The sequence below is a fragment of the Schistocerca serialis genome, chromosome 11, assembly GCF_023864345.2.
Source record: "Schistocerca serialis cubense isolate TAMUIC-IGC-003099 chromosome 11, iqSchSeri2.2, whole genome shotgun sequence".
Lineage (NCBI taxonomy): Eukaryota > Metazoa > Arthropoda > Insecta > Orthoptera > Acrididae > Schistocerca > Schistocerca serialis.
The window spans coordinates 77,275,172-77,288,137 of NC_064648.1; the positions used below are offsets into that span (position 1 = coordinate 77,275,172).

The following is a 12,966-nucleotide window of genomic DNA, read 5'->3' on the forward strand; positions in this document are numbered from 1 at the left end:
TAGAAAGGTTGCCCGTTCTCCTCTACTCCGTTTGTACGCGCTCCTCAGCGACTCACGTTCTCACAGCGTCTTCTGGTAGCATTGAATCCCGCGCTGGCCGTTGTCGTGATGTTTCGGCTCAGCGGTGTGTTATCCACATGGTATGTTCAGCATCAATCATTTCAATCCACAAATATACTTTTACAATAATTGCAGTTACGTACAAACTCTCTCAGTTCCCAATTCAACACTAAAAGCCAGGTACGGCGAATCTTTTTTTTTTTTTTGTGTGGGAACAGTAAACGTGAGTTTCTGGACATGACCCACAAGTATTTTACTTGAACTAACTGTTGTCATAAAAAGCATGTGGCAGACGTACGCAGAAAACGAAAGAATAATTTTTTGTCACGTCTGTGTGTTGGCAGCTGGCCGCTCTGATAATAAGAAGGAAAACGGCTGCGGTCAAGTCGAGAGGCGCCGCGCTTCCTGTGGTTTCGCTCAACCGGCGGAGAGACTTCCTGTGCGCTCGTCGCTGTACTGGGACTGTTCTGCGTGCGACGCGCGCTGCGTGTGTTGCCACCTCAGTCAGCCTCGACAGCCGACGTCGCGTCCAGCGGGCGTAGCTGCGTCGCCGCTGGCTCTGCTGGCATCAAACGGGGCCTCCGTGCTGGACTGCGTCTGCAGCCACGTCGGCCGCGGTGAGGGAGAGGTGTTTTCCTGCAGCTGTCAGCGCAGGGTAAGTACTTCCTCGTACATCACAGAGTCAAACGGCGCTATACACCACGTCGTCTCGAACTTGTGAGAGGCAGCTGGGCTTTTGCGTACTGCTACGAGGCAAGACTAAACGTCGCCAGCCTCACAGTGAAGGACCATGTTCATTAGGGAGAAACTACACTTAATGTCAACATTTAGGTGAATGGAATTTGTTCTCCATTTTGCGAATAAGAAGATAACACAAAGTTCGATTTGGCAAGGCTTTAAATTAATGATCTTCAGTTGTTTATTGGATTTAAAAAGTTTTCCAGGTGTATGCGAATAACACGAAGTCAAGTGATAGACAGGATGGAGAATCCAACTACTCGCCAGATCCTACATTACCGATGCAAGTTCGTGAAAAGGTTGTGATGTAAGTGCCCTTTATGTATTTCTATAATTTTTACACAATTATGAACGTTGTAGACATTACAGAAGGGATCAATAGCCTAACAATACCGCCACTGAAAACGGTTATAACTACTTAATGGATAACAATACTTCTAGAGAATCTATAATAAACATCAAATTATTTGTGTCTTTGAGCAAGTGCACTGAATTGGAAGCCTGAGCATACGCAGTGATCTGTTGCCGAAAAGTTACTTATCATGAGTGAAAATGACGCATGCATCACAGAAACTAAAGGCATCTGAGCACCAGCTGAAAAATTGAAACTAGATTACGCCGATTACTTGCATAAAATGAGCTGTTTTGGAACATTACTAGTTCACACCATTTTCGTTTTTTTTTTTTTTTTTGAGTCATCAGTCTTCTGACTGATTTGATATGGCCGCCACAAATTTCTTTCCTTGCCAACCACTTCATCTCACAGTAGCACTTACAATCTACATCCTCAATTATTTGCTGGATGTATTCCAATCTCTGTCTTCCTCTGCAATTTTTGCCTTCTACAGTTCCCTGTAGCACCACGGACGTTGTTTCCTGATGTCTTAATAGATGTCCTATCATCCCGTCCCTTCTCCTTGTCAGTTGTTTTCCACATATTCGCCGCGCGCGGTAGTCACGTTTCGCGCGGCTTCCCCCATCGGAGGTTCGAATGCTCCCTCGGGCATGGCTGTGAGTGTTGTCCTTAGCGCAAGTTAGTTTAAGTTAGATTAAGCAGTATGTAAGCCTAGGGACCGATGACCTCAGTGGTTTGGTTCCATTGGAACTTACCTCAAAATTTCCAAAAAAAGTCCCACATATTCCTTTCTTCTCCGATTCTGCACACAACTTCCCACTCTTTACGTTATCACTCCACCTAATTTTCAACATTCATCTGTAGCACCACATCTCAAACGCTTCGATTCTCTTCTGTCCTGGTTTTCCAAAACACCTGGCTTCACATCCATACAATACTGTGCTCCAAACGTATTCTCAGATATTTCTTCCTCAAATCAAGATCTGTATTTGATAGTAGTAGCTTTCTCTTGGCCAGGAATGCTCTTGACGCCGCTGCTACTCAGCTTTTGATGTTCTCGTTGCTCCATCGGTCATTGGTTATTCGATTTACAGCACAATTAATATGTTCGTATCACAATGACCAAGACAAGTACACAACGGTGTGCACATAAGAAGTTAATGAGGATCCTCAGTGTTGCTTCCCAGCGTCTGGTTACTGTAACACAGAAACAACCTTTGGCAGCATACTGTGATGAGAGACTTGTCGTTGCAGGAAGTGAGAGCCCAGTGAGCTGTTTTGGCAGACAGGGAGACCCACACTCACGTAAGAGGACCTTTCTCCTGGCCCTCTGCGAAGTTTTTCTAACGGGATGTCCACACATGAAAATGGCCAGCTCACCATTTCGCCAGGCAAATCACTTGACTACAACTTTCAGAGCCGTTCCACAACGCGCTTTGTTCTAATTCCAGAGGGTACCCAAACTTGACAACAAGTTTCCATTCTGAATGCACCCTTCATCATTATCTGCAATGAGGTCCTCTGGCATCTGCGATTGCCATGTTCACCTGTGTCGTCCGTTCGCCCCTTGTCTTCGTCAAGCGCCTTTTGCTACTGTGCACATATCTGTGTGTCTGTAGCTGGGCAAAACCCGGGCTCGGAAACCATCCGCCTCACCTAACCTGCCGGGGTGGCCGAGCGGTTCTAGGCGCTACAGTCTGGAACCGCGCGACCGCTACGGCGCAGGTTCGAATCCTGCCTCGGGCATGGATGACTGTTATGTCCTTAGGTTAGTCAGGTTTAAGTAGTTCTAAGTTCTAGGGGACTGATGACCTCAGATGTTAAGTCCAATAGTGCTCAGAGCCATTTGAACCTCACCTAGTCAGAATAGTGGCGCCCAACTGCCCTCCTGCAGCAGCAATTCGAGTCCACCGCCGGAGGTTGCGGATGAGTTTCACCACCTCACCGCCTCAGCACAGCTCGACGTCCCATCTGGCTAATAGCTTACGACCTATGCCTGTTTCTGTATATGGATAGCTCGGCCAAGTGGTCGTGCTCTGTGCGAACCGATTCAGTGACAGTAGTGAGTGCTCAAACCGTCTGTCTAACATCTACGACTGTCTCACAGCCACGCGGGGTAGCCGTGCTGTCTCGGGCGCCTTGCCACGGTTTGCGCGGCTACTCGCGTCGGAGGTTCGAGTCCCCTCTCGGGCCTGAGTGTGTGTGTTGTTCTTACCCTAAGTTAGTTTAAGTTATATTAAGCAATGTGTAAGCCTAGGGACCGATGACCTTAGCAGTTTGGTCCCGTAGGAACTTACCACAAATTTCAAATTACTGTCTCGTATTTGTTGCGTACCATGTTGGAAAGTCGAGGTACTTTGAATACAATGATCGCCTTAATACCAGCGAGATTCTCAAAAATATTGGTCATGAATTCGAGTAGCACTTTTTACACAAGGTATTCTGAGAGCTAACGTTCAAGGCAATCAAGTGGAGGATTTATTAACTCGTGAAGAACATATATCATACAAAATATTATTAAGAGGTGTACTAATACATGTGGTACCACGACTCAAGACGGATAAAGAATCATACAACATGTGTAGATGTAACCGAAGGGAAGTGTGCTGTAACCATTACAGACCATATTGTATGTTAATTGCCTACTATACAATGCTCATAATAATCGCAGAAATTTCACAGGTGGCGAAATTGTACCTTGAAAAGCTCCACATATACCCACTCACTAATTTACATGATTTGGAACTCATACAGACATTGGCAGCTTTCTTTAAAGGTTCATAAATACGAAACTTTGCACCCCACCTATTGGAGTCAGTGAAATATTACAAACAGTTTGTGGAGACAGGAAATGGAAGAATCAGATACGGTCAATCGTAGTTAAAGCAGGCGGTAGATGACAGGTTATCAGTAGGACACTAGCGAAATTCAGTCAGTCTGGCTTCCAAAATGCTCGTGGGGCCCATTCTAGATTATTACTGTGGGCACCACAGCAGACAGCACGACGAGAGGATTTTCGGAGTGTACAGAGAGATAGGAAGGGTGTCAGGCTTGTCTGTGTTATGCGAAAGTGTCACAGGAGTGCTGCAAAGCCTAAAGTGGTTGGGGCTTGGAGATAGGGGTCAGCTTTTTCAACAACGAATATTAAGTATGGAATCTGGGACTATACTACAGCCACCCACGCATTGCTGTGCTTGGGACCATGAAGACAGGGTTAAATAAATTCCTATGCACACAGAGTAATTTGAGGTGACACTCTTTCCGAGAACCTGATGCAAATGGAGGGACAATAATCTCTAGTATATTCTGCAATATAAAGTACCTAGTACCAAGAACGTCACAGTGGTTGCTAAATTATGAATGCAGAGACACACTTCTGGCCATTACAACTGTTTTATGAATGTGTGATGTCTGAAGCAACAGACATCATGCAGAATCCGCAGTTGTGATGAATATTATGTAAATTGAAGGTGAAGTCGGGTGAAAGGAAGTGCTAGAACAGACAACAGGGATCCAGATAACTGATTTGTCGCGACGGGCTATGAATCCAGGACCTTGGGTGCAGACGCACATCTGCGTTCGATCTCTATAGGGAATCTAAAATCAGTGAGTGTGGAGGACATGTGTGAGACTGCAAGTAGGTGGCGCCTGGGTCGGCCGGGGAGCACGCCGGGGGTAGTGCGCGCGTTGGCGACAAACGATCTGCCTGGGTGGCGCAGTGGTTAATGCAACCGTCTAGTAAGCAGAAGATCCCTGGTTCGAGTCCTTGTTCGCCTGGTCCGACACACATTTCGACTCTTCGCCGCTCATTCGGTATAAAGTCCAGATGCGGCTGATGTTATTAGTTTCTTTCCCTTCCTTTCCTTTCTCCCACCTGCACCTTCAACTTATGTAACATTACCACTGTAACACAAGCCCAGACACGATGGACAACATGAGGCCTTGAATTATTTGCTTGAAAGATAAAAACAGTGGGCTGCCACCGAACTAGACAAATCGGAAATATGGGCGGCTGCTGTCCACCTTACCGACTATGGGCTACGTACAAAATAGCACCCCATACAATGCTGCCAGCTGCTGCCCATGCATGGGAACGACAAATGCAGCGTGGCCGCCTATGCTCTTCTTGGAGCCTCAACACATTGACACATCCATCGCGATGCTGCAATGAGAATGGCGACTATCCTGAATAGACGATAGTGTGAGATGCCCTGTTTTCGGGTATCTAAGAAAATCTAAGGATATGGTTGGTTAAAAATCAGCTGAAATTTTCCAAAAAATACGGATTTATGTCCGACATAACATATTTTGGTTATATACATCCGTTTATAGCAAAACTCAACAGATAAGATTTAATAATTTATATCAAAGAAGTTTTTCATTTGGGAGTGTGTACTAAAAGGATGAGCAATTTCAAATTCTCTGTCTCTTAATTTCATAAGGAAAATTCTAAATTCCATACCTATAGAAATATCGTTTTATTACAAAAAGTTATATTGAGATATTCCAGTTCGATTACAATAATGATACTCTTATAACTACATTTATAGTTTCCACATTTGTACATCTTCCATCCAGGTTTCAGAGTCCCAGTACACAGCTCATGTACCCAACGGAAACATTCTAAACATCTTACCCAATCTTCCCCTGATTTATCTTTATGGTATGAGACAGAATAATAGAGCCAGTCCTCATGTGCGCTGTCTTTGTCGTCTGTCAAGAGGAGGGAAACAGAATCCTTAGCAAATGATAACTCATATGTCCATTTTATTTCCTCCCCCCCCCCCCCCCCCCAACTCGTTATAGGCACCTTGGCGTTGTTCTGGCTGACCTTTTGGGTGCCTTAGTGTTTTTACCTTTTACAATATTGTCCTACTTCTTCTAAAATTGCTGTGTTGCATTCTAGCTTGTCTTGAGTTGACGACTCTTCCTAAAGCACATTTTCCGTCTACCCTAGAGCCCAGTTTTTCTTCCAAGTTTCCTGACTTTACGTAATCTAAAAGCCTAAATTTTGCCACCTGAAACACTTTGGACGCTTTTAAGAAACCCAATTCATTGCCTTCCTCATATCCTCATCTGTCCAGCCATCTCCTGAAAAGAAATAAAAAGCGAAATCTAGAAAGAGGCACATTTGTCAGATGGTCGAAATTGTCACCCTAACAGTATCCGAAATTAGGCACCCTTACCTCTTGACAAACATGGTTGACCTATCGAAACATGTAATGAATTACTGCATTCGAAAGCTACTCACAGGTTTCGATAATATATCACCAATAAATAAGACTAAAAAATCAACTTACCATGCGACTGCGTTGCTTACATTAAAAAACTAACTAAACTCTGCCCGAATAGGCCATGGAGACCCAACGGTACCGACTGGCCGCCGTGTCATCCTGAGCCCACAGGCATCACTGGATGCGGATATGGAGGGGCATGTGGTCAGCACACCGCTCTCCCAGCCATATATCAGTTTACAAGACCGTAGCCGCTACTTCTCGTTCAAGTAGCTCCTTTAGTTACCAGCGCTGAGTCTGCCCGGCTTGCCAACAGCACTTGGCAGATCGGATGGTCACCTGTCCAAATGCTAGCCCAGCCTGACGGCACTTAACTTCGATGATCCGATGGGAGCCGGTGTTACCACCACGGCAAGGCTGTTGGCTGTTTCTTACACTGTTTCTACAAAATATTACATTCAAACGTAAGATATTAAGAAAAAAATCAGCTATAAGCACAGAACGTGGCTGATATGCTTGGCAGTTAGCAGGATAGTAAAATGGTGGCAGTGCATGGATTTCATCTAGTTTCCGCTTTGAGAGCACTGTCCAAAGACAAAATAGCCAATCACCTGGTATTGGGCCACCATCAGAAAACAGGGCACCCTACCCTATGGTGTTACCCCAGTGTACAGCTTCGTCATTGGACTCACCAGCGTCATCGCACCTCTCAATGCGTCCACGTCCAGGTGAGTCGCCACCATTGTCACAGCGGTGATAGCCAGCTGAAGCGCTGATGTACTGCTCGTGGAAGCATGTAGTGCACTTCATGCCTTGTTGATGTTTGTCCATTGCCCCTCTCGTGTTGTTGCAGTTTCAATGGCTGGTGTTGTTGATGTAGAGGCGGGTAATTAAAGCCCTGTCTGAGCAAAGTGCAGCCCTCAAGATGTTTTACAGGAAGTCACTGGATGTTGCAACTGTGCAGGACCTCGACACGCCTAGCACCGCGGTGCCGGTTGTGGCGCGCCTGGCACAGAGTAGCTGGTGTACGGACCACCGTCGCCTGCAGAGGGAGACCAGCAGCCCAGAGACGAGGAGGGGCGCGGCGGCGCCCTGGTGGCTGTTCGCAGCATCACCTGGACCTCTGGCAGGGGACTCAGCGGTGGCCTCGCGTGCCTCGTCGCTGCCGACTGCACCGACCCCTGCTCCGTGCACAGTACGTACACCACTGAAGGCTGCAACCACTGATTATGCATCTGATCCTCCTCTCCACTTGTTACATTCGTTCTGTCTGCTGCCACTTGTCCTGTGTCCTTAGACTAAGCATAAGTGACAACACATCGGCCAGCCACTAGGAGACAGCAGGCTATGACGGCGTAAACACCGCATCTAGCTTCGTAAATGTCCTCTATTAACAAGGAACAGAGTAAGATTGTTCAGGTATAACCCAGCTTAAGCCACACACTAATGATCAGATCCTGCAGGGCCACCATTCTTCGGAGATGTTGACTGCTATGTTTCAGCCGCTGTTCCAAATACACTGCCGGAGGAAAACTGTACACTATCGTCAAGGGCTGTGTAAGAGTGTGCCTGGAGCCACTCTGCTGCAATTCCAGAAGTGTGGGGTGTCGCATTGTCCTGCTGGAATTGCTGAAATCCGTCGGAATGCACAATGGACATGAATGGATGCAGGTGATAGACAGGATCACCAGTGAGAGCCTTATCTAGACGTATCAGTGGCCCCACACCATTACAGAGCCGGCAGCAGCTTGAACCGTCCCCTGTTGACATGCAGGGTCCATGGATTCATGAGGTTGTCTCCATGCCCGTACACGACCATCCACTCGATACAATTTTAAACGGGACTCGTCGACCAGGTAACACGTTTCCAGTCATCAACAATCCAATGTCCGTGTTGACGGCCCAATCGAGGCATAAAGCTTTGTGTCGTGGGGTCATCAAGGGTACACGAGTGGACCTTCCGTTCTGGAAGCCCGTAACTATGATGTTTTGCTGACTGGTTCGCACGCTGATACTTGTTGATGGCCTAGCGATGAAATCTGCACCAATTTGCAGAAACGTTGCATTTCTCGCACATTGAATGATTCTCTTCAGTCATCGTTGGTCCCGTTCTTCCAGGATGTTTTTCCGGCTGCAGCGATGTCGGAGAGCTGATGTTTTACCAGATTCCCGATATTCACGGTACACTCGTGAAATGGTCGTACGACAAAATCCGCACTTGATGACTGCCTCAGAGATGCTGTGTCCCATCGCTCGTGCGCCTGTAAAACGACGTTCAAACTCACTTAAATGTTGACAACCTGCCATTGTAGCAGTAGTCACCGGTCTAACAACTGCGTCAGACACTTGTTGCGTTACACAGGCGTTGCGACTGCAGCGCCGTATTCTGCCTGTTTACATATCACCGTATTTGAATGCGCATGCCCATACCAGCTTCTTTGGTGCTTCTGTAATTTGAATACTGAAGAGTCTTAGTCATTCATTTGTCTCGGAGATTGGCGATAAAATGGCGCTGATAAAGTCTCTCTGTGCAGCTTCTGTTTTCACTCTATAGGCACAACGGTGCTGAGTGTCTAGGTAAACAGTTTCTGAAAGTTTCGTTTTGTGGTACAACCACGCCCCGACGACGTATAAGTACTCCTGGTTAACAGCTTCAGCCGTATGTACAGGATAGCGTTGTAGGCCGGCAAGAAAGAACATACATTTATAGACAGACTGCCACACATGTAGACCTCAAGGCACCGGTGCAGAGTCGCAAGTTTCAGCACTCGTCTGCGGAACATCATCCTTAGTTTAGGTCTCCGAGCTTCTATACAGTACAGACGCACGTCAAGGGAGACGCGTTGTGTGAGCGGCGGTGGCCGACCGAACACCATCTAGGGAATAAATGGAGGACACGATGTACCTAGTGTGTCATCAGGGACCACAGAGAACTGCCAGCTTGCATCAGCATCAATGTCGCATGTGCCTCTAGCCAGGCTACTGGTGACACCATGACACTACTAGAGTCATAAGAGAATGGCCGTACAATGAGCTAGTGATGGATTAAAGAGATACCTGCAAGATGTATTGGTGTGAACCCCACACCTCATTCTAATAACTTTCTTTTGGGAAACTTAAGTCTCGATTTACCCAAGAATATTATCCCATAAGGCGTCATTGAAGGAAAAAAATGCAAATTAAATTGACTTACTGACTGTTATATCCCAAAAGTTGGAAGCTGTTCTCATGTCAAAAATAGCTACTTGTAATAGTTTTAGCAGGAGTACTATAAGGTTTTCCCAGTTCAAGTATTCATCAAAAAGCACACCTAAGAACTAATGAAATATTAAATCCTCTTAGTAACCAGAAGTGATCCCCTGTGACTTTTTGTGATCTCTCAAAGGCTTTTGACTGTGTAAATCATGGAACACTTCTAGATAAGCTCAAGTACTGTGGTATAAATGGGACTGCACTGACATTGTTTAAATTATACCTAACTGGAAAGGGCAGAAAGTCGAAAAAAGCAGTTCACATAATACGCAAAAACTGGTGATTTCTCAAACTGGAGAACAATCAAGAATGGGGTGCCACAAGGTTCGGTCTTGGGTCCTCAGCTGTTCTTAATATATATTAATGATGTGTCATTCTATATTCACGAAAATGCAAAGCTGGTACTTTTTGCTGATGATACAAGTATAGCTATCACAACCAACAAACAAGAATTAATTGGTGAAATTGTAAATGATGTTTTTCAGAAAATCATTAAGTGGTTCTCTGCAAATGGGCTCTCATTAAACTTTGACAAAACTCAGTATATACAGTTCCACATAGTAAATGGAAAGGTACCATTAGTAAATATAGACATTGATCAGAAATCGGTAGCTAAGGTACAATAATCCAAATTTCTAGGTGCATCCATTGATGAGGGGTTGAATTGGAAAAAACACACTGAAGATCTGCTGAAACGTTTGAGTTCAGCTACTTATGCTATTAGGGTCGTTGCAAATTTTGGCGATAGATATCTCAGTAAATTAGCTTACCACACCATTTGTCATTCTCTGCATTCATATGGCATCATATTCTGGGTAACTCATCATTGAGTAAAAGAGTGTTCATTGCACAAAAGCGTGTAATCAGAATAATTGCTGGAGCTGATCCAAGATGATCCTGCAAACACTTATTTAAAGATAAAGAGCTAGAGATCTTCACTGTACCCTCAGTATATATGTATATATATATATATATATATATATACACTTATGAAATATGTTATTAACAGTTCAAATGAATACAAAAGTAATAGCAGTGTACATGGCTACAACACCAGGAGAAAGGATGATCTTCACTACTCAAGGTTAAATCTAACTTTGGCTCAGAAGGGGGTAATTATGCTGCCACAAAAGTCTTTGGTCATTTACCTAATAGCATCAAAAGTCTGACATATAGTATTTAAAAGGAAATTAAAAGAATTTCTTAATGGCAACTTCTTCTACTCATTAGATGAATTTTGGGATATAATAGGTGGGTAATTTCCCCAACACCCACAAAAAAAATTAAAAATATTCAGTGTCATCTAATATGTTGTGTTATGTAATATCTTGTATAGACACCTGTTATTAACCTGACACGTTCCACATCAGTAGGAAGTGTTGTATTCATGATCTATGGAACAAGTACAAATCTAATCTCATCTAATCTAATATAGTTGAGCTTTTAATGGTGTTTTCTGAGAATTGTTTGGTGATTCTCTGAAGATGACCTCACCACAAATTTTGAAAATCCATGCTACATTCATTTCTGTAAAACAAACAGAGCCACACCAACAGCTGATGTAGCACATGAACAGGAGTCAGTAAACAGTGCAGAATGCTGCAGTTCTTTGAGTGTAGATACTGACGAAAATTAGAACTGGAGGAAGTTGCTGCTCAAGAAACTGAGTTGCACTTCATTTACTCTTCGTATAATTATGGTTTTGGAAACAAACGAATCAAACTCTTGACAAATTTTACACATTTTCACTAAAAAAAATTCTTACAGAATAATTGTCTGGGGTAGCTTATCACTTAGAAAGAAAATATCACAAAACAGCGAGGAGTAAGACCTGCGCAGATAGTCACGCAAGGCCACACGCCGTTTCTGGGATTTGGGGAGCTGAGCCTGACACCAGAGAGAATCCGCCCGCGCGTTAACGATTTACACTGGAAGGCTGGCGAGCTGGCCGGACTGGGCATGGGTTTTAGGTGGTTTTCCACGTCCCGCTAGGTTCGATACGTAGGAACTGTACAAATCAGGTAAATTTTTCGAATCATCTGACATCTGGCTAAGTGAATTCCAGGCTGGTTACCACGTTACATGCTACATAGACATTTAGTACACGTTTTCACACTTCCACATAGGATTTACTCTACAGAAAGACAGATGGTGTACACTGATTCCGTATTGTTGACTGTAAATGTGTAGTCTACTTGAACCCACAGTCTAACCACCTGTTTGGCCGAGGTCTCTGACGCACCCTTGTGCAGGGGCTCTATACCCGGAGCTAAACTGGTTAGAGCCCCAGTGGTGGAAAAAATTACCACTGCCAGTATTTGGCCGTCAAGGGGAGGAGAGGTGATGACGTAATGTTCCTGGTCACCAGACTTGGCGCCAACGCCCTGGTTTAGCTGCCAGGCCTCTCTGCAGTGCCTGATGATGTGAGGGCGCGCGACACTGTCGATGGTGATCCGTCTGTCGGATGGGGACGTTAAGCTCTGCGGCCCACATGGTGCTATTCGGAAGTAGTCGGTTATGTGCCGGGAATGGCTCCCTTATTTCACCATCATCATAATCATCATAGTCATATTGATCATCACACAATACAAGCATTACGCTACACTGCACTACACACACACACACACACACACACACACACACAAACACACACACACACACACACACACAAACACACACACACACACACACACACACACACACACACACACATAGGATATATATGTAGTATTACACCAAGTTGGTTTAATGGAGCGTGTTCGAAATAAACAAACAAAAACCATCACAGCATAAGCGAGCAGTAAGGATAATGTGTGGTGGTCACCCATGATCGTCATGTAGGTGTGTCGTTTTCAAGGAGTTAGGCATCTTAATTGCACTATGACGACACATATATTCCCTAATTGAATTTTGTATAAATAATGCATCACATTTTCAGAATAAGTGTGACTTCCATACTTTCACCACGTAGATATCGACAGTAGCTTCTCCATATTTCCCCATCACCATAGCTGTTTTCTTTCAGGCTGCGGTCGACGTGCCAGCAGACGCAGTCCAGCACGGAGGCCCCGTTTGATGCAAGCAGAGCCAGCGGCGACGCAGCTACGCCCGCTGGACGCGTCGTCGGCTGTCGGGGCTGACTGAGGTGGCGACACACGCAGTGCGCGTCGCACGCAGAACAGTCCCAGTACAGCGACGAGCGTAGCGGAAGTCTTTACGCAGGATGAATAAACCACCGGATCTCAGCCTCATTCATTTTTCCTTTCAGAATGACCTGCTGCCAACACACAGTCGTAACAGAAAATTATTCGTTACTTTTATGTGTAC

At 45.1% G+C, this 12,966-nt stretch overlaps 1 long non-coding RNA gene across 1 annotated transcript; it reads left to right on the plus strand.

The window, feature by feature from the left end:
• The first annotated feature begins 633 nt into the window (after positions 1–633).
• Positions 634–12,739, plus strand: LOC126427364 (uncharacterized). The gene is made up of 3 exons (XR_007576655.1): positions 634–715; positions 7,352–7,582; positions 12,665–12,739. It is a non-coding gene; the product is annotated as an uncharacterized LOC126427364 (long non-coding RNA).
• The last annotated feature ends 227 nt before the right edge of the window (positions 12,740–12,966 follow it).